At 37.5% G+C, this 20,018-nt stretch overlaps 1 protein-coding gene across 5 annotated transcripts in view; it reads right to left on the reverse strand.

Annotated features, from left to right (window-relative positions):
- TSC22D1 (TSC22 domain family member 1) overlaps positions 1-20,018 on the reverse strand; it is a 90,608-nt gene that overhangs the window by 40,459 nt on the left and 30,131 nt on the right. Inside the window, exons 2-3 of one of the 5 annotated variants that reach the window (XR_014617048.1) lie at positions 12,889-13,078; positions 11,594-11,923 (exon numbers count right to left, since the gene is read on the reverse strand). The exons of 3 other annotated variants lie outside the window; for them this stretch is intronic. The gene's annotated coding sequence lies outside the window, so the exon portion shown is untranslated. Of the gene's footprint in view, positions 1-11,593; positions 12,085-12,888; positions 13,079-20,018 lie in introns of those variants that run through there. One more of the 5 variants, XR_014617049.1, reaches the window with a different exon arrangement.

Here is a 20,018-nt window from a genome sequence, read left to right on the forward strand (position 1 = left end):
ATTAATTAGAAAATGGAAGAGGAACAGACAAAGAGGAAGCAGGGCTGGGTTTTTATGCTAAGAGTAAAAAGCTGCCCCCTTCTACTGCCTCCTACATATTGCCTTCTCCAGTAAGCCTGTGCTCTTCTTCACCAGTACATGCGGTGATAGCTCTTCCAGATCCTTCTTCCTTTCCATTTTCTCTGAGAAGCATGTTTTATTTGAATCAAAACCTCACTATTTCCAAACTATTTGATCTCAGTGACATAATGTACAACCTAGCAGAAGAGCTACTATTACTGATAACTTTTAACACCCTGTTTCCCAAGTCTCACTGTTAAATGGCTCACAGCCTTGTGCAAAACATTCTACAGAAATTCACATTCTGAGGGAGCAATGAGCTTGGCCAGACAAGCTGAGGAAGGAAGCATGGCTGGGCAAGCCCACTAAGGGCAAGCAAAACAGGCTTTTGTATGGGAGCAAGTTTGTAAAGGCTGAACTTCAGTGAGGGGCTCTGAAAATCTGACTGAATAAACAAAACACACTCTCAACACTGCAGTGATGAGCTGAAACCTTATCTGTCACTGCTATGGAAAGGTCAAATATAGCAACTCAGCATACAGTTTTACATTCCCCATTCTTCCATGCAGAAACATCATCTCACTTCAATGGTGTAAGCAGCCATACACCAGCTGAACAGCAGCAGGAGGAGCTCACATATTACCATTTGTCAGGTCAAAACAGTGGGTAATTTTACAACTACTCCACAAGAGACACATTAAAATAGACAGATGAATGACAGGAATTTGGAGCAGTAGGCATGACTACAAAAATTCTGATTACCAAGTGTCTGGAATTGAATGCTCTACTAGCTAGAGAATCATCCAAATATTAGTTAGGCAGTTTTTCTAAACATGGAGCTCCAAAAAGTCTATGGCCACCCACGCAGCCATATGCTTAGGTTATACCAGACATCCCTAAGTAACTGCCTTATTTTTTGGTTTGATCTTTCCTTTATGATTATTAATTTCCCACCTGTACTATTCCCAAGGAAGCTGTGGCATCACTGTTTGCAGCCTAAAGCTCAACAAAGACATAAGCGCAAGAAACCTCACACAAGAGGATAAGATAACAGATTTAAGCTGCTTTTGCAAAAACATTGACCTCTTAGCATAATTTGGGAAGATCCTAGGACAGAGAATTCCTATATTAAACATGAGAGAGGAAGTTTCAGTTTGCTTGCAAAGTCAACAATAAAACAGCTGGGGCAGAGGGAGGAAGAATTGACAAGAACAATGTCCTACCCACCAAGTCAAAGTGGGCTGCCAAAACAGATAACTATTACTACCCTTTTAAAAAGGAAAAAACTTCCAGGGCAATGCTCTTAAAATTTTGGCTATCAGCAAGAATCAGAAGTAGAAAGAGTAAGGCTGAAGAGAAAAGACAACTCCCTACGTCTCCAGCCCTACAATGTCTACTTAACATGCACTGCTCATTAACAAAAACACATTCCAAGCAGAATAATAGCTTCTTCAGGATAAATACTTTTTTAAAACAATACACATTTAATATGTCTATAATGGCATTACCTGGCATCAAACAGACCTAAAGTCTCTGTGGATAATGGACTATATATCAATTCTGTCTCTGCGTTAAAATGTAAGATATTCTAGAGACTACGTCTTTGAATGTTTAAATCTTTTTCCAGGGAAAGTCAGAAGGATGTGATACAAGACAGAAGCTTTTAAGTACATTATATATGCTTACTCAGATTAACAGTCATGGGTTTTTAAATCCTATAATAAACCTACATTATATTTCAATATACCAATAAAAGAGAATGGAAACAAAGCTCCCACCATCAGTGTCAATGGAGAACTACTCACATACTGATAGACTAGGATACCTTTAGAATTTGAATGCGATAGCATCAAATTTATACAAGTTTAATGCCATTATCAAAATAACAAGTTGGACCAAAATTAATGCTAAGTCCTGACACATTCAATTATGCTGAAACTTGAGTATCACCATGATAACTTGAAGGCATGACAAGAGGCCTTTCATGAAATTATCTTTAGATAGATGCAGTAGTTATGTAGGGCCTAAAATCCTCAGAAGAAAATATATTACTGAAAAAGAGAATGTTATCAATTTCTGTGATGATGATGATGATCAGAGAAACACAAACTTTAAAACTGTCAAACTGCTGAGATTTCAGCACTCAGATTACAGAGGAAATGACTTACCACCCAAAGTCTGTTACATCAACATTAATTACTCTTTGTGCAGATTCTCCTTTCATGTAAAATCATACGTATGGTACTTGGTCCAAAGTATATGCATGATGGAAACAAAAAAAAGTCTTTATGGCTTGGAGGCCATTTCCTATACTGACTTACACTTTCAATCCTACTTTAAAAGGCCATCAGCAAGACAGCAGTAGATTTCTTCAGTAAATTGTGATTCCCTGATTGTAACAACAAACCTGTTAAGAACTTTTAGTTGGTCTACATAACATCAAAATAAGCTTTAGGAAAAGGACTGCAAGCCTTTTCCTAAAGGGATTTCCAAGGGCTGCAAGAACTCCAGATTCCAAGTGTGTTAGCACAATTCAAAAGTTACAACCAAGCTGTGTAACACTGTCATGTAACTGCATGAGCAGAAATCATTTATTTCTGCATGTGAAGCACCACCTGCAAGCAATAAACTGTTCTATCTTATTCTGGCATCCAGAAACATGCCTAATGGCCTTTCACACAAAAGATACACAGCTGGAGAGGGTGCCAAGATAAACCTGGAGTACTTGTGTTTATTGTACGAAGTCTTACACAATTGTTAAGAGTTCCCAGGAACCCTTAGCCTCTCCTTAAGCCTGTGTCTTCTCCCTACACATGCCACAACTACAGCATCTATTCTAACATGCTGTAACAAATAGGTTTAGTATAATCCAAAACCTGTTAATATGCCCCAGATCTCCAGGTGAGATGTTAAAACAAACACAGCAGGACTGCTCAACACAGCATTTGTGGGAAAAGCACTGCTCTATGCACTGCCATCCTTCCAAGCAACAGCAACACTAATTAAGCACATGTTTAGAGTCAGAAGGTACCCCATAATTTGCAAGGCATACAACAGGAGATTATGTCAACCAGGAATGCCAGCATGTCCTTCAAGGGTACATAACTCAGAACAGCATAAATCAAAATCAGTCCCAAGAGGTTAAGATGCTACACATTGGTAACAGTGTTGGAGAGTACCTGTCTATCCATAAGCACCGTATCTCCATGAAAATTCAGCAGCCACCTCTCAAGGAGGCTGCCCTGCAGTAACAGGTCCTCTGTTAAAGCCATACAGAATCCTTATGTTTTTCCCACAGAGCACTCAATGATCCTTGTGGGTCACTTCCTACTTGGAATATTCTATAATTCCATGAAATTAAGAGTGGTATTAATGAATCCTCTTGAATTCTTAGATGAATGTAAGATCTTATAATGAAAAATCTTTTTACAGATGGCCTCAGGACTAAAAAGCACCTTCTCAAAACAGAAATCTTTAGTTCATGCTCTTCAGCATTTAAAACTACTTCTAAAGCATAAGGATTTAAATTTATTTTCTCCTCCAGTGGGACTTTTGGTCTTGATCTTATACACCATTATGGTTGCAACTGAGAAATACTTGGAGTCCACCATATCTGAAGTTGAGAAAGCATGGAAAAATTAGGTTGTAGGTCATGTTATTTCAGTAACATCTAGAGGACACGAGTCCCACCTTCCTCAAGCCCTAGCCCACTATTTCAAGTTTCACTGAATTAGCACTCAGGTACTAAGCCACAGGAGTGGCAAAGCTACGTCTTGCCTAGTAAATCTAGTGTTGTTTTATAAAACAGGAAAATCCCTTCTGAAAACTACATATACAGAGCAAGGCTTACACAAACTCATTTAAAACCTTCCTCTTTAAACAAGTTAGTAACATACCTGTTCAACACTGCAACAGCTACCATGAGCAAGCAAACTCAGCAACTTAACTTCTGTGAACTCCACAGTTTAAGACTGAGGACTAAAACCACTAAAAACTTCAAACGGTTTAGAAATCCACACTGCTTACATAAGCTATCTCTTTAACTTGTAATGCACATCAGTGACCACCAAAACCACGTTAATACTTTATTTAAAAATGAAAGAATTAACTAACTTAATGCCTTGTTAATCAGTCTGTGCTCAGCATTTAAACCTCACTGCCCTTACAGGTCAAGAGCATTCAGGTCAAGTCAAAAAATTAGCACACAGGAATAACAGATGGCATAAAAAGCTTTGACAGCCCTATGTAGTGACAGGACACCACTGCTGCAGAGGGTGATCACTGCTCCTTGTGGGGACAAGACCCTTTGATTATACATTAGTACTGAATCATCAAAAACTAGATAATTACAGTATAATAACACTGCTTTGAAAAGCTGAGGGAAAGTTATAAAGCCCTTAGTATTTAATTATTAGAGGCTGGGTCTGATAGTCTTTCAATCAAATGGAAGAAATAGAAATTCTAAATTCCCAAAGCTGTTTACAAAAATTATATTCCACACCAACTTGCTCTAGCTGTAGAAATAAACATAGCTATGGATCTGTTTATATACAAACATATAATCCCATTTCCACAGACAAAATTGATCCAACACTCCAACTTATTCTTACAAGCTGCAGGAGCTTGGCATTGACACAAATTCATTTTTTTAGTTTACTAAGCACTTAAAAAGATACCAAAAGTAATGGGTTTGGAGCTGAAGAAAACAATATCCTCTCTCGCTAAATGACCTCACTTTAAAAGTAATCATCTGCATCTTTAACACAGCCTCCTTATGACCACTGGATTTTCTTCTCCCAGAATACTCAGAGAACTCACTATCTTGGTGTGTTTTTTTGCAGGCAGTCATGTTAGGTGCTTTAGTTTGAGCTTCTTTGGGGTTTAGCTCTCGTTTTAAAGGTCAGTATGAATGCCTAGTGCCATGAATCAGTTCTTTAATAAGATATGTGTATTTAATTGACCACTATATACAAGACTAGAATGTTTATTAAAAAAAACACTAAAAATATATACCTAGTTCCCAGATCTGTAAGAATGTTTTCATTTAGCAAAAGGCTAACATATTCACAGGTGAAGCTGTCACTAACACCACAGTAAAAAAATAACATATAAACATTCAAATATTTAACAACAACAAAAAAATCTTTCTACTGTCTTTAGATGAAGACACTACTACAACCATAGTAAAAAAGAATAAGGTCAGTGTGCTAAGACAGCAACTAGGCAAAAAGGGCAGAAGGCTTATTAAAAAATGGTGGTCTTCACTAACAAAGCTTCACACCATTCACAGGTACAAATTATTCCTTTCTAAAACACCTCAAACAGGGAGGAGAAAAAACCCAACAGGGTACAGTTCCCAGTCTCTGAAAGTAATTATTTTTGTGCCATGTCAAGAAGAGGTATTGTATCATATACCACACTTTATACTACAGGCCCCTATACTATACTAAACACTTCATACTAGGGGGATTTCTGCCATAGCAAAATCCTTGTATGACAGACTATATTTAAGACAGAATTTTGAGGGAAAAATCTTTAACTTTAGGTGCAAATGAGAAATTGAAATTCATTTGGGGTGTAAATAAAATCCTTTGCCTTATAAAACAAATTAGTTATGTTTGTACTGAAACACCATCCAATGGTCTTAAGTAATAAGCAAAGTCTCCTTGGCATAGAGAGAAAAAGGAAAAAATAACTACATCCTGAATTTTATACAGACTAAGCTGAAGTTCAGGTTTGAGGGAGTAGGTAGAAACAACATTTATATCACATTACAGTCACTGTAATTTTAGTTCGAAAGGTAAATTCCTATATTTTGATACAGGGTGAGGCTTTATTGATATTAATGCACTTTGTAAATTAAATAATGGATCATATTGAAAGCAATTAATCTCCCAAGCTTATCTAACCTACATGGATTCTCCAAATCGTGGATGGAGTTTGCTAAGTAAATAAACCTCTTAATTGTGTCAGAAATTAATGAGTAAACACAGGAGCAAAGAAGGGGGAATAAATACAGGGCTTTAGCAGTTCTATTATATTTTCCTTCAGGTAGTGCAGAAAAAAAATCCTTCCGGCAACAAGAATACCTGCCTCACAGAAAGCCAATCACTACATGATTTATTCCAGTGAAGTCCGCATAAAAACAAATTTCCAAAAAAAAAGTAGCAACCTGAGAATAAGTGAATGCCACAGGTCAATCAAACTGATGAGACTATTCACTAAACCAAAGGATTACACAATGTGGTTCTCAAACATCTCCAATCTAATTCTGCATTCTGTGCTAAGAACCAAATAGAAACAGCTAGTTGAGCCATAACATCTTGCACATACTTTGGTATTTACAGAACAGCAGAAAGGAGGATTTCTTTCAGGAAAAATGTACACAGATTCAAAAAAGCAGGCCAGATTTTGAAACAGCAGGCACTTAAGAAAGGACACAAAACAGATGGCAGTTCAGGGTGACAAAATGTGGCAATACAAACCATTCACTGCTTAAGAGCGATGGCAAGCAAAGATCTGAGATTTATCTCATCCATTCATATGTGGTGCTAAAGCTCAAAGAAAAATGTTGAACTGGCAAATTTGTACAGAATGAGCACGGAGCACAGCCTTTTGTATCATTATTACACTGTCATCAAAATTACAGTTTTTAAAAAGTCTTTGAACGAGGCAGAAAATTAATCTGAAACAGTAACTTGAGTTCAACTACAAGCAGGAATCTGGGTGTTAACGTTGCCTGGAGAGACAAACAAAATGCCCTGTAGCTTCACTACTTCACACTGGAAGCACTGGTTTGACTGCTAGCACTGGAGATACAGTCAGGTCTTCCAAAGTAGCATGTCTTTTTGGAGAATGATGTGAAGACTGACATGGGAACAGAAGTTTTTATTCTCTAAACAAATGTAGCATTACTGTTCATTGTTCTCCTTTGCAAGCTGCTTTATTAAGAAGCCAAACAGCTCCAAGCTAGTTAAAACGGAAGTATCAAAGACCTGACTAGTGTATTCATTGAAAAGGGATAAACAGAAGAAATCTCCAGAACAGGTGCAAGCATAGGGAAGAATAGCTAAAAGCTTATGATAAAATTTAGCACTAATACAAAGGAACAGGTACTCACTTTTAATGTATAGCATATTCTCATTTTTATCACCACTCTTAATTTACTAGGAAAGAAACTAATGTAAGTTCTTTCTTTGAATATCCTTATTCCTATGTTCTTATCAATTTTTTAACCTGTTCCTAATTTCAAGCAGCTGCAAGTGTTGCAGCCACCAAAGCATAAAAGGTCTTAAAAAGTTACATAAGAATAAATGTACAAGTCCAGAAGTCCTTCTAACTTGTCTCTGCTTTCTTTCCCTTAAAAAAAGCTGCAGCATTCACTCAGGTTTCAGACACCACTAGGTGCTAAACACAACTAGTGCCCGAGGCATAATAAAGCTTCAAATCAGCACTTATACTCTATTATACACCAGAGAACCTAACCACACAAGCTATAAATCTAGGAGTCCAGACTTTTCTGGCACTACCTATAGGGGGGAAAAAAAGACCTAGCTGCTTCAAGTGATTTTCTGTCAAGTCTACTGCCTGTTAAGGGAGAGATCCTGCATTAGCTAGCTGCCTGTAAGTCCAGTTCCCGTGCTGTTCCAGTATCCAACTAAGCTTCAATTTCATTGTAATCCTGAAGTCATCCAGGAACATTCCATCTGTACATAGCAGCTGTGCTGATGTCAGCTGTTCTTCATTTACTCTTACACACTTCCGTCTGATTTCATCTCTCCATTGTTTATATATGCACACAAAGATTTTGCAAATCAATTTGTCATGCTTTCTCATGTAATACAAAGTGCTACCAGAGACCAGGAAACCATTTGAAAAAATAGTTCAAATTTTACTATTCTGAAAAGTTCTAAACACAGCAGCAGCAGGTATGTGAAAATTCCTCTGAAACATTCAAATGGATAAGGATGCTTTAATGTGAGCTCTAAAATAATTCCATCCAATGATGAAACTTCAGTTTAAGTCAGAACAAAGTTATAGCTTGGGAAAATCTATACAAATTACATTTCTATCTTTGCAAGCCAATTATGATCTCATTAAATCCATTCATTACCATACAAGTTGTTATTTATTTAAAAGTTATTTTCTTCAGAATTACAGGTGATATCTTAACCTGAATCTGGCAAGGGGAGGTCAGATACTGGTATGGTTACAATTATTGAAATAGTTACCCAGAAGAAAACCACCAAAAGCCACATGTCTCCTTAACTGTGCAACCTCCCACAACTCTCTCTCAAGACAATATTTAATCTTGCCCCCATGAAAGTGACACCCATCTGTGCCAGGTACAATTTCTTCACTTACTGTTTTTTAACACCAGACTAAAACCCACACATCCTTCTGACCTCCACTTCTTCAGTACACAGAAAAAACAAGAAACGTCACTTTCTACCAGGGAGAAAGCAAAGCCACTCATGTGAGAGCAATCAAGGAAACAAAACAATACAATACAGAACAGTTCAGGAGAACAGTAATTTTATATTCTTTAAAAAAATTAGCAAGTGATCAGGGAAGTGTCACCATCATCAGCAAAAGAATCACAAACTTAATATGGTCTTCAAATTGACAACCCAAGTTAAATAGTAGAACAGTAATTCCTGCAACAACCCACCAACTCACCTCATTGCTGACATCAACTTACGGACCTGTCCTAGGAGCCGTGCAGCCGCCAATTCTTCTCAAAGTCCACGCAACAAACAAAACTGGAATGGTTCAACCATTAGTCACCATTGCTTTCAGAAAATGCCTTTTTCCAGCTTTCAGTTAAAAACACTTTTTCTAAACTTACCCCTAAATCACATTGATTCTTTCAAGACTCAGGGATGCTTTCATGTTTGATAAACCAAGATATGCCTACTTTCTTCAATTAAAAAAAGATCTGAAAAATATTTTTGACGCTGTTATCTGCTCAAATCCCCACGTCCTGCAAACTGGACTGAAAGATGAAATCCAACTTAAATAACGCCATTGCTGAAGGAACAAGTCTGGCTTTCAGAAAATCACAAAATTGTTCATGTTTTGTTGCCCACCTCCTCTGTGTAAAGCAAGGGGATACAAACACCCCAAGGGGATACAAACCTATGCTCTTTAATCCCACTTTCTTGTTTATAAAATTGAAATAATTTTCTGGCTTACAAAAATAACATTTTTTGCTACATCTCCCTTCCTGAAACTAAACTGACAAAGCATCTCTCACACAAATGACAAGTTTAGCTCTGGCTGAAGTAGCAACATCAGCAAGAATTTCCCTCAAATTTCCTGATCTTTACAGGGTATTTCCTCAAATCATCCTGTGATAGAGAAAGTGGCTTATGCTGCAGCTCTAAGTGTGGACATAAGGTGAAAAGGAGAAAGCAAAACTTTCAAGTTAAACAAGACAGCTCTTCTGGGACAGGCAAAACAGTGTCAAAAGCCAGGATTTTATTAACTGGCTATGAAACAACTAGGAGGAGCTGGTATCTGGTAAAGAAGACATAAAGGATCAAGTGAAGTGAGTTAGGTAGCTCAAATATTCAAAGAAATCTTTAAGAGAATAGAAAGAGGAAAAATAGGCCTGTTTTTTGAAATTCTGTTAGTACCAGGCATTAAAAATATCTGAAATCATCAAGTGCTTTTCCACATTTCCTGGCATTCCGGAGTTTGTCAGAGGAGTCACTCAATACATACACTTATGGCAAGTACAATATAAACAAGAAGGAAATTGTTTCAGGTATCTTTATTATTTAGTAACACAAAGGCATGAGTTATTGTTCTAAGGATGTATCAAGAACCCAGGATTCCAACTGTAAAACTCAGAGCATGACAAACATGCTAACACTATGGTGAAAGACAAATATCAAAATACCAACTGTAGAATTGCAAAAGGCTTTTTAGTTTGGTTTTTGCTTTTGTTTTGGTGGTTTTGTTTCTTAATTGTGATGGGGAGGAGTAAAGCCATTTTAAGAACTGAGACAGTAACAAACAGTTCTCAGTGCCTGTTTTTAAGTATTTCACAGTCCTAAATTAACCTACTACAGAACAAAATGACCAAAAACTGTGGCTGAGGCAAGTGCAAGTATACCTATTAAGGCACAAAGGATATCAGACATTAAATGGACTAGAAATTTGAAAAACAGGTATTTTCAACTAAAAGCACTGCTGGCACAAAACTCTAGTCACAGATGTTAGAATTCATTTCTGAGACCCACAGATCTTCAGCTATTAATGTCTAGATTACTTCTGTTCAGTACACAATTCATGTCTATATCTGTAGCAACTCCTCAATTTTAAGTTCATCACATACATATTTCCACATATTATAGTGAGATTGAATTTGATACATTAAACTGATTTCATTTTAAACTTCAAAGTTAACAAGTGTTACTGTGCTTGCATAGTTTAACACAGGCATGTGACTATCAGTTCTCTAAAAATACCAGGTTATAAATTCAGCACTTTACTCAATAACCACAGAAGCACCAAGACAAGTTTGATAATCACATCAAAATAAGACATTAAAAAGCCATCCAACAGAAAGCCAATTTCAGAAAGTCCAGTGAAAATGGCTCACTACATAAGTATGTACTTAAACAGCACCATCTGAACAATTATTTTTAGAATGTACTAGGACTGCAGTGCATTCCAGAATAGTAAGAAGTGACAACTGCCATGAAGCAGTAGCCTCAGGGCTATGTTAAGACTATTGAATAATTTAAATAAGCTGGTGAATTTAACAAAAGATCTAGGCATTAGTTAAAAAACAAAAACAATGTTTTGTGGCAACTGATTTAAGAAATTAATTGGATTCAAGTACAAGCATCTGGCTAGTTTACTTCAACTGCCAGAAGCAGAAAACAGAAAAATGAAAGTGCTCTTCACCTAATGCCAGAGGGTCTGGTACACCCTCCTGCCTCCTATTCTCACACTCAGCTTCAGAACAAAACTTTCCCCTTTCCTAATCTGAACATTAGAACTAAGCCCCATTCTTCGAAACTAAATTCCTATAGTGAAAACAACACAAGTGCACAGGCCTGTGTGTGCTGTTCACTACTGCCAAACAGAAGGTTTTTATTTGAGATCTTAGAAGACATTTAATTAAGTTTGACTACAGAATCCCTTAGGGGGAACGACTGAAAGCTTTCTGCTTTCTAACAAACAACTTCTCACTCTTAAAGAAAAATCTAAGATTTCCACTTTTATAGCTCTCAACAGTTCCAACAGACTTTTTTGTGACACAAAGCCACAGGAAACCTCAAAAGATACACTACTTCCCAATTGCCCATTTTGGCTCAAATTTTTTAAGTAAACCCAGCAAGGTAGAAGTCTAAATACCATTTTCACAAGAACCTTTATTATTTCTAATAATTTTAATAGAAGTAGAAAAGGCTTTACAAATATAACAGTCGGAACCACAGCAGAACCCTGTTTCACAGATTCATGTGGCATCTCCTATGCAAGGGACAGCAGGACCCAACCAAATTATTAGACCTGTAAACTCTTAATCTTGGATTTATTGACTTGATCTTCAGATAGGAAGATGCCAGGTTTAGATTTTATAAAGGATATCTGTATGACATTGTAACAAAAGGACCACGGGAGGCCAAACATTTCCTAAAGAACAATGCATTACAAGTAATTTTCTGCCTAGGCCTCCATTTCTAGGGTGATTCTGTGTGATGGAAAAAGGAGACATTTCTTTCCCAATCCCATTTTTTTGCCAGGAGATCCTGCTTAGGGAAGGCCAAGATCCAAACCCAGTCATCTTCCAGCAACATAAGATCTTCTGCTGAAGGCTTGTGGTGCAGTATAAAGGTTAGAAGGTGTCCTGAAGCAATTTGGAGGGAATGAAGAGGGAGAGAGAGTCACAAGATGCACCAAAGTAATAATGCACGTAACATAGTTCCAAATGACTTCAACTCAGCACGAAAGAGGAACTGGTAAAATCTCCTCAGAATTTCATTGCCAGTTTTCAAGTGATTTCTTTTGCTAAAAATCAAAAAGGAATTTAGAATAAACTTCCCATGCCAGCAATGACATTGCTGGAAAAAGAAAGGTCTGACTGTGGGCTACCGATGTTTGCAAGGAAGAGGCTGTTGCTCTGCACAGCATGAAGCGAGAAAGGCAGAATTTACCTGAGCTGATTCCCTTTCTCTGCACCTGAGGGATTGCTGATCATGTGGATTAGCAGCATATCCCCTTAATCAGAATATTCCAGTCTATTCCCTTTACATGAACAAAAGAAAAGGACTTTACAAACCCAGCAGCCACAGGCTCCTCTAAAGGAAGAAACGTATTTATGTGTTTAGAACGGGGGAACTTTTTCAGCGTTGGGAATCATGTCAGATTTCAAACCCATTTGATGATCTCTGCCTTACTGCACATTCAAACCTAGCAGGAGTGTAAAGAGACAGGGAGGAGATGACAACTGTGTGGCTATGGACCATACACAATCACTGGCCTTATCTTGGCTCCAGCCACCAGTTTCTGCTCTTGACTTAGTTTCCCGTCTGGAGAAGGGTCACACCAAGAATGTCATTAGTGCTTCAAAGAACTGAAGTACAAATATGACCCATGGACAGGAAGCTTACACAGAGGCATTCTTTCCAAGTGCCCAGAACATTTTTCTCCTCTCTCTCTCCCCAACACTTTTTCTTTACAATGTTCACACTCTTTCCCTCTCTCAGCTTAGAGAGGTGGAAGACAACATCAACAAAAAAAAATGCATAGAGAAACAGCATAAAGTCATCCTTCACACCTCAGCGGATGGCAGTTCAAAGGGGCCCTACCTACCTGCAACCCTGTTGTTTGCTTCAAGAACTGTTTGCCCAAGGAAAAAGAGACGAGCAAATCCTGGAAGCAGATCCTTCCCCAAAGGAAGTTTCTTTCTGAGTCTGCAACCTGGAGCTTTTGCTTGAGACTCAGTCCTCTGAGCGGATTCTTTCTTCAAACTCTCACACTGGTTCTTTACTTTTGTGGGCAGCTGGAAAAAGAATGAAGCCGTAGGCTGAGGCAGGGACTCCATACTTCCAGGGTAGGGAGGCAGAAAGACTGGAGGGGAAGGAAAAGTGCTAGTTGGTAACTTCTTGAATAATGATCTGTATTCCCTCATTTTCTGCCACACAGAGACATACACATAGTCACTGCAATAGGGGAGGATGACAAGAGATGAGTACTAGTACATGCAGTTTTTTCATGCTCTGATGCCAAAAAAACCAACCCCAAAGTGTTGAACTGCGAACTTTCAAGACTATTAAGACATCTAGCAACAGATGAGATCATTCATAAGATGTTTTGTCCAGAAAGTTCTCTCAGTTTGTTACAAGTAGATGTAGGTGGGGGGGAGGGGGAAATTTAAGTGCTCATTTCTTGGAAAAATAATCCAAATCTCTCCTCTGTTCACTTTTTCTCAAGTGAATTAAAAATGGCATCTATTGCAATGCAGTGAACATCTCCCCATAATCTCTTTTAAGAAGAAATGGTCATACTTACCTGAATGTTTCCCTCACCAATGACTTCCTAACACCTCTCCCAACTCCTCTGTAAATGCCTTAGTCCAATCTCAGGTCTTCTACTTTATTTGCCAAAATCAGACTGATTGAACACTAATAGTAGCTTAATGCTGTTGTGACAACCTTTGATCTAACCTAGGCAGATTATGATTGCTGCGGAAGATAAGAACCTACTCAAATTCCTGCATCATATTTCTGGATTTCTAAAATACTACTCTTTTTGTTCCTGAAAACCCAAATGTCCTAGGAGTTGGGAATTACAAACAACAAACAGAAGAAATGTGCAAGAGAGCTGAAATTTTCTTTTTCACAAATCCTTAAAGCTGGTTAAGACTCCTGTGAAATTTAATAAGTAGCACAGAGCCCACATACAACAAAACAGAACTAGAAGTCACTGAACTTCCAACAGCTACAGGGATAGCTGCTCACATATGCATTTACTGGTTTTTAACCACTGCAGTACCTTCTGCACGACAGCAGTGCCAAGCATTTGCATGTGGGACAGTCATTGTGCTGAGGCAGGAAAGGCACCATCACTTTACCAGACAGGCTCTTCTTTGCTCTCAAGACATCAGGTACAGCATGACCCAACAGTTAACCAAGGTACATTACTCATTATATTTGAGGAATTTCGCTTAACTCATTTTGGGGCAATTGGTGGTGTTTCTTCATCCTCTCCTCTAGAGCACACACCTAAACAAAATAGCTTCATATGGTTAGATGCCTCACATGTTCTTTAATTACAAGCTTTCTGCTGCTCAAAAAAGCTTTCTTTTGTTCATTGTGCTCAAAATAATACAAGAAAATTGTGAGGGGGGTGGGGAAGGCAGAGGGGGGGAAGGTTTTGTCATTAAAACCGCAGCAATTTTGCAGTTAGAGTAGCATCCAGGAAACATTTTTGTTTTTTAAACAAGTGACAGATAAAGCCATCAAGGACAAACCTTGATACTCAAAAGTAATTAACAGAAAAATCAGCAAGTTCTTTCTAGAGAAACTGCTTGGGCACGCAGAAGGACACTCTGCTTCTTTGTTCCTGCATATGGTTACAGTATCTCAAGCTAAGGTAAGAGCGTAGTCTAAACAGAAAGAGTAGTTCACAAAAATAGGGTTTTTTAAATTGTCATTTCATTACTTTTCATCAATTCGAGATCAAGATATGTTCCTATGCCTTTCAACTGGACAAAAACATTGGCTCATTATTTCAGACCAACTTTCAAAGATTAGAGAGTGAGGCTCAGTCTTTTCCTCCCACATGCATGTTCTTGTTTCTTCCTATTCAGAAAGCGTAAGTGATGAACACAAATAAAAATGCACTTGGCCAAGAGATGTCTCCAGGCTGATGTTTGCACTCTCCTCTTCCAGTAAAGGAGACAGAAGAAAACAAAAGATGATAAAATACAATAACCAGAATGTGTTCAATGTAAGTGTCTACTGCTCTGTGTCTGCTGGCTAAGAAAAACATTATAAAAGGACAGTAGCAGTTGAAAGTATTAGTTCTTCTTAAAGACACCCTTGTGAATAGAAGATTCTTTTTAACCAGATAATTTGATAAGTTCCTGAGATTCGAGGCTTTGGAAGTTGCCCTAATCCTAGTTATCATTCAAAACTAAAATGCCATACACAGCACTGCAAGCTTCATTTCAGGTGATGCATTGAAGCCTACAAACACCACTGACTTTCTAAGTCAATACTCTTTTCCAGCAACAGAAGGCATCAAGATATTCAAAACAACAGAAGGTATCAGAGCAGATTAGCCCAGACAAAGCAGCATGACCCAGCTTATTGCAGGGTCCTTTCAAACAGGAATCTGTCTAGGGCCTCTGTAAGAAATAGTCCTTCACACAGAAGATCCTATTCAATGGAAAAACTCCAGATTACCTTCAATACACTAAACAGATTTACATCACCTATTGCAGCTTCAGGAGCATAGCAGTGAGGAGTACTTGGTCTTGTTTGATTTGTGTCTCCTCTTCATCAGAAGACACAAAGATCGAAAGTGAAATTTAAGGAGAAAATAGGCATTCTGAGGATTTTGTCCATTGGTGTTCTCACAGAAACAGCTGAACAGTTTCTGGAAGATCAATCTGAAACAAGCTACTAGGAATGACATGATGTTAAATTCCTTTTCTTTCATCAAGATCATGGTATCTCGCCTTTTAAAACCAAGCAAGAAGTCTTTTATTTTCATCCTTTCATACAGAATTTTCCCTTGAACAGACTTGTCTTGAACTGTAAAGAATTAATGAGGTTGGTAATTTTTGTGTTCTAGCTATCAAAAACCCTAGCCTGATTGATTCCTACACAGAGATATGTATTTCAGTCTGAAACAACTAAATCTTTCAGCATTTTGAGATGAGAAATGTTACTGAATACTCCATTGCCCTTGTGAAAATTCTAAAGAATGAAAAAGAAGTCTAGAAAAGACCATCCGAAGCACCCAAATCCCTCTTATAGGAATTTTCGGAAAAGTTCTTTTGTTGCTTCATATCAATCACCAGAAGTGATTTGTACTACCTGGATGGGATGCTAAGTCAGATTAAGCAGCTGAATATCCAACAGCTCTTCTCAGTCACTGTACTGCAGTTTGTTGATTTACCTCAAGGGCAGGCTCTGATGGGATCCTTTGGGCTGAAGCAGAAAGAAATTATGGCCGTGATGACACAAGAAAAACACGCTGGTGATCTACAGATACAGATGAAGTCAGGAAGGCACCAGTTCTGTTTGTGAGCATATAGAAGATGGTAAGGAATCCTCTAATATCAATACCCTCATCTTTTTTGGGCAAAGAGAGGAATCTCGGCAATGTCTTTCCATAGTGCCCTGACTGTTGATAAATACACCTGGAGGAAAACTCCCTTTATGGCTTTCTTCCTTTTCTATAGGGCACATTCCACAGCCAATTCATGAGTCACTGACGAGTGGTCTCCATTTTTCTGCATCAGTGAGCTCAATAGCCAAGAAATCGAAAGTTTAAACAATTATGAGTAAATTGTACAGGATACCATCTGCAAAATAAGCAAAAAATTGAATCTCCATATTTGGTTAATGGTACAGAATATAAGCAACAATACTTTTCATATTTTTAATACTGCAGCTCAAACAACTGCAGGATCCAAGTGAAAGAACATAGAAAACAGGACAAATTGCCATACCTAATTCAAGTTACCTGCAGTCAGGTCTAGTACTTCCCAACCCTCAAACTGAAATTTTAAAGTATTATGCAATTATTTTAGATCTAAGGTGTAACTACCCCTGCAGAGCATTTGCAGCTCTTATAGTTGCTGTCTCCTGCAACCATTAATTACACCTCTAGACATATGTGCAGGCTACTGCAAACCCACCATGGGATCTACACATCAGCTTCCAATTGAACTGTTGTTCAAAATGAACATTACAAGAACAACAAATTTTAGTAAAACATTTTCCTGGAAACTAGCACCAACGTGGCTCATGTATTAAGTATCAAAATGAATTATATAAGCTGTTTAAATTCCAAGCTACTGAAACTACAAAAAAAATAGTAGCTTTCCAAAACTTTCTGATTTAGGGCATTTTTTGGGGGGAACAGGAAGAGGAGACTTGATTGGAGAGAAGGGCAGAAGTCATTGAACATTATAATAGCTACATCAGATAATGTTATTTAGTCCCAAGATGGATAGAAAAGGCAGGAAAAACCTTGGTCAAAGTGTTATTTTTAAGATTATCATGCAACTTGCCATTAAAAGATAAATATGGCAACAAATAGAATGGCAACAATCTTGACTTTCTAAATTCCAGGGGGTGTTTTAAAAGTATCTGGCCTCTCTCCAGAAATGCTTTGTGCTCAACTTCTTTAAAGGCCTACTAAAGCCCAGAGGATCATAGCATTGTCTAGATTATCAGACAAGGCATCAGACAATACCTAGTTAAGACTGGCATAGGTACCAATCCCTGAGAGACCCTCCATAAACTCCTAGTTTAGGAGTGGCAAAAAGCCCTGGCTTTTCTGAACTCAGCATGACACAGAATTCCAAAATTATATATAGCTATCACAACACCACACATTTGAGAAACACAGCCAATACTTCTTGGCACATATACAACAACAGGAAAACACCAGAGGTATGAAAATGAATGATTGGTTGATTATAGAAAATACTACCTTTTAAAAACAATTCCCATTAATAGAAGCATCAATTTTATACAATTAAAGAAATGGGTATTTGCTAAACAATATTATAATTATTTTTCCTTTTTAAAACTGTTTACATTGCAAGAATATTTTTAAATGTCTTCATTAACATGCTTTTTATTTCTTGTCAGCTTTTATGCCAAGTACAGTTGAAAGCAAACCTTTTTTGGCCTAACTAAACCACATTTTAATCAGATTAACAGACTTTATTGGCACCAACATACATTTCTGTCATAAAAACAGACCTTCTTTCAGTCTTGGGGAAATTCTATGCTTCTGGGCAGACTGCATGAGCCAATATTTTAAAAAAAAATGGTTTTTTAAGACATCATATGATGGCTATTTGTTTGCTTTTTTTCTGCTTAAGAAAGCCATCTAGAGAAATAAAGGCTACAGCATTTCTGTACACCTTGAAATTCCTTGAAAAAAATAAATAAAACTTGTAGTTTTTTGATATTAACAGTGGGTTTTGTATTTTCCTTTGTAGCTCTTGATACATGGCTTGCTCAAAATAATTTGATTCTATTTACATACAATTAGGTAACAGAAATTTCTTACACAATTTTGTTTAAAGCACTAAGTTTTCAATCTTCACATAATTCGTACACTTCTCTGGTCAGTCTTCTAGACTGGCTATCTGTAGAACCTGGAAGCTGAAATACCACACACAAGGAATGTTGGGAGTGATTTCAGCACTGTTCCAACAGCCACATCAGACTGGATGCTTGATTTTGTGGGGCTTTGGGTAGGTTTTCTGGGTTTTTTGGAGGGAGGGTGAGGTCCTATCTGAATTTCCAGATGAGAACACTCAACGCTTTTCTCTGTAAGTTTTAACACTTCATGACTTCCCTCTGGTATCTGCAATCTCTGGAGAATTCAAACACAACAGAGAAATTCCCCTTTCATGCAATATTTACTCCAATATAAATATTTAATAGATTAATGTTAGGAAAAGGCAATATAGGTGCACTGATAAATAAAAGCTAAACAAATTACCTGGGTTTTTTTAAGCAATCAGTTTCACAAAGTTTTATTTTGGAAAGCGCTCAGAAGTTGTATTTCATATTTGAGCACTTATGTTACTTTCCATATCAAGTCCTGATTTCTACAAAGGGTTTCCTTACTCTTAGAGTTAATAAATTTAGAATGCACTCAGAGCAATGGGCTTGATCCCTTCTTCATTTTCAGAAGCAGTAAGAAGTCTACAGCCAAAACTGAGTTTTCTAGTAACTGTTACTGCTCAGGCACAAAGTGATGTCAAATGCTATTGTAAGCTTAGTTCTTCAGCATTAATAGGTCTGTGATGCAACAGAGGCTTATTATTGCCTAACATGAGCAGTTGACAGTGAAGACAAACTGATTTAGTGATGACTTGCAAATGATGTGCAAGCAAACCATGATACACCTCTGTAATACAGTCTGATTCTCAGGTTCAAGATACAAGTTTAAAAAGTCTCGTATGCAGCCAGTGATGCTTTAGATCAGAATTACATTCTTATATTTTTACCCAGTATGTGTTAACAGTACATGAAAAAAGCATTCTACATTGTCTTGTACTGCTACCACCATACAAAATATGCTGTGTTTAATTAGCTAATTAAATGTTTTCTGAGGATTTGCTGACTTAACTTTCCTTATTGGACTAGTGCCTCAATTCACCCACATTTCAGTATTAAATTAAAATGGCGTCATTTTTTCCAAACCACTTGGAATAAGACCATCGCAAGTTTTATTATAAAAATGTTTCAGTCAGCTGATGTAAAGGCCATGTGAAATGAATAATTTTATTCTGCTTATGTAAAACTATTTGTGTTGAGTCCTCTCATCTTCTCTCCATGCAAGCACCTTCACACCTACCTGCTTTGATCGCCAGAACTCCAAGCTTTTGCACTAGACACAATTAACTTTGGCAGTGCCTCTTCACAGGCATACCAGTGTGTAGTGTTTGACTGTCATTCTGTATCTGTTGAAATATTAGCACTTGGTTTAGGTCGTATACAAGAAAAAAAAAACAGTATCAAGTCATACACAAAAGAATACATACAAAGCCACTGACTTCTAGGCTAGGCATACTGTCTTCACAAAAATTATTCAGAACAGGGAAAAAGACAGACATCAAATAACTGTACCAAAATAGCAACTTACCCCACTGACTGATCTGGGCTGGAGAGTGTTTAACCACACACTGAATCTCACAGGACCCTCTTTCCTTCATTTCAGTCGAGATTTCATTGACAAAA

The sequence above is a fragment of the Fringilla coelebs genome (assembly GCF_963513975.1).
Source record: "Fringilla coelebs genome assembly, chromosome: 2".
Taxonomy (NCBI): domain Eukaryota; kingdom Metazoa; phylum Chordata; class Aves; order Passeriformes; family Fringillidae; genus Fringilla; species Fringilla coelebs.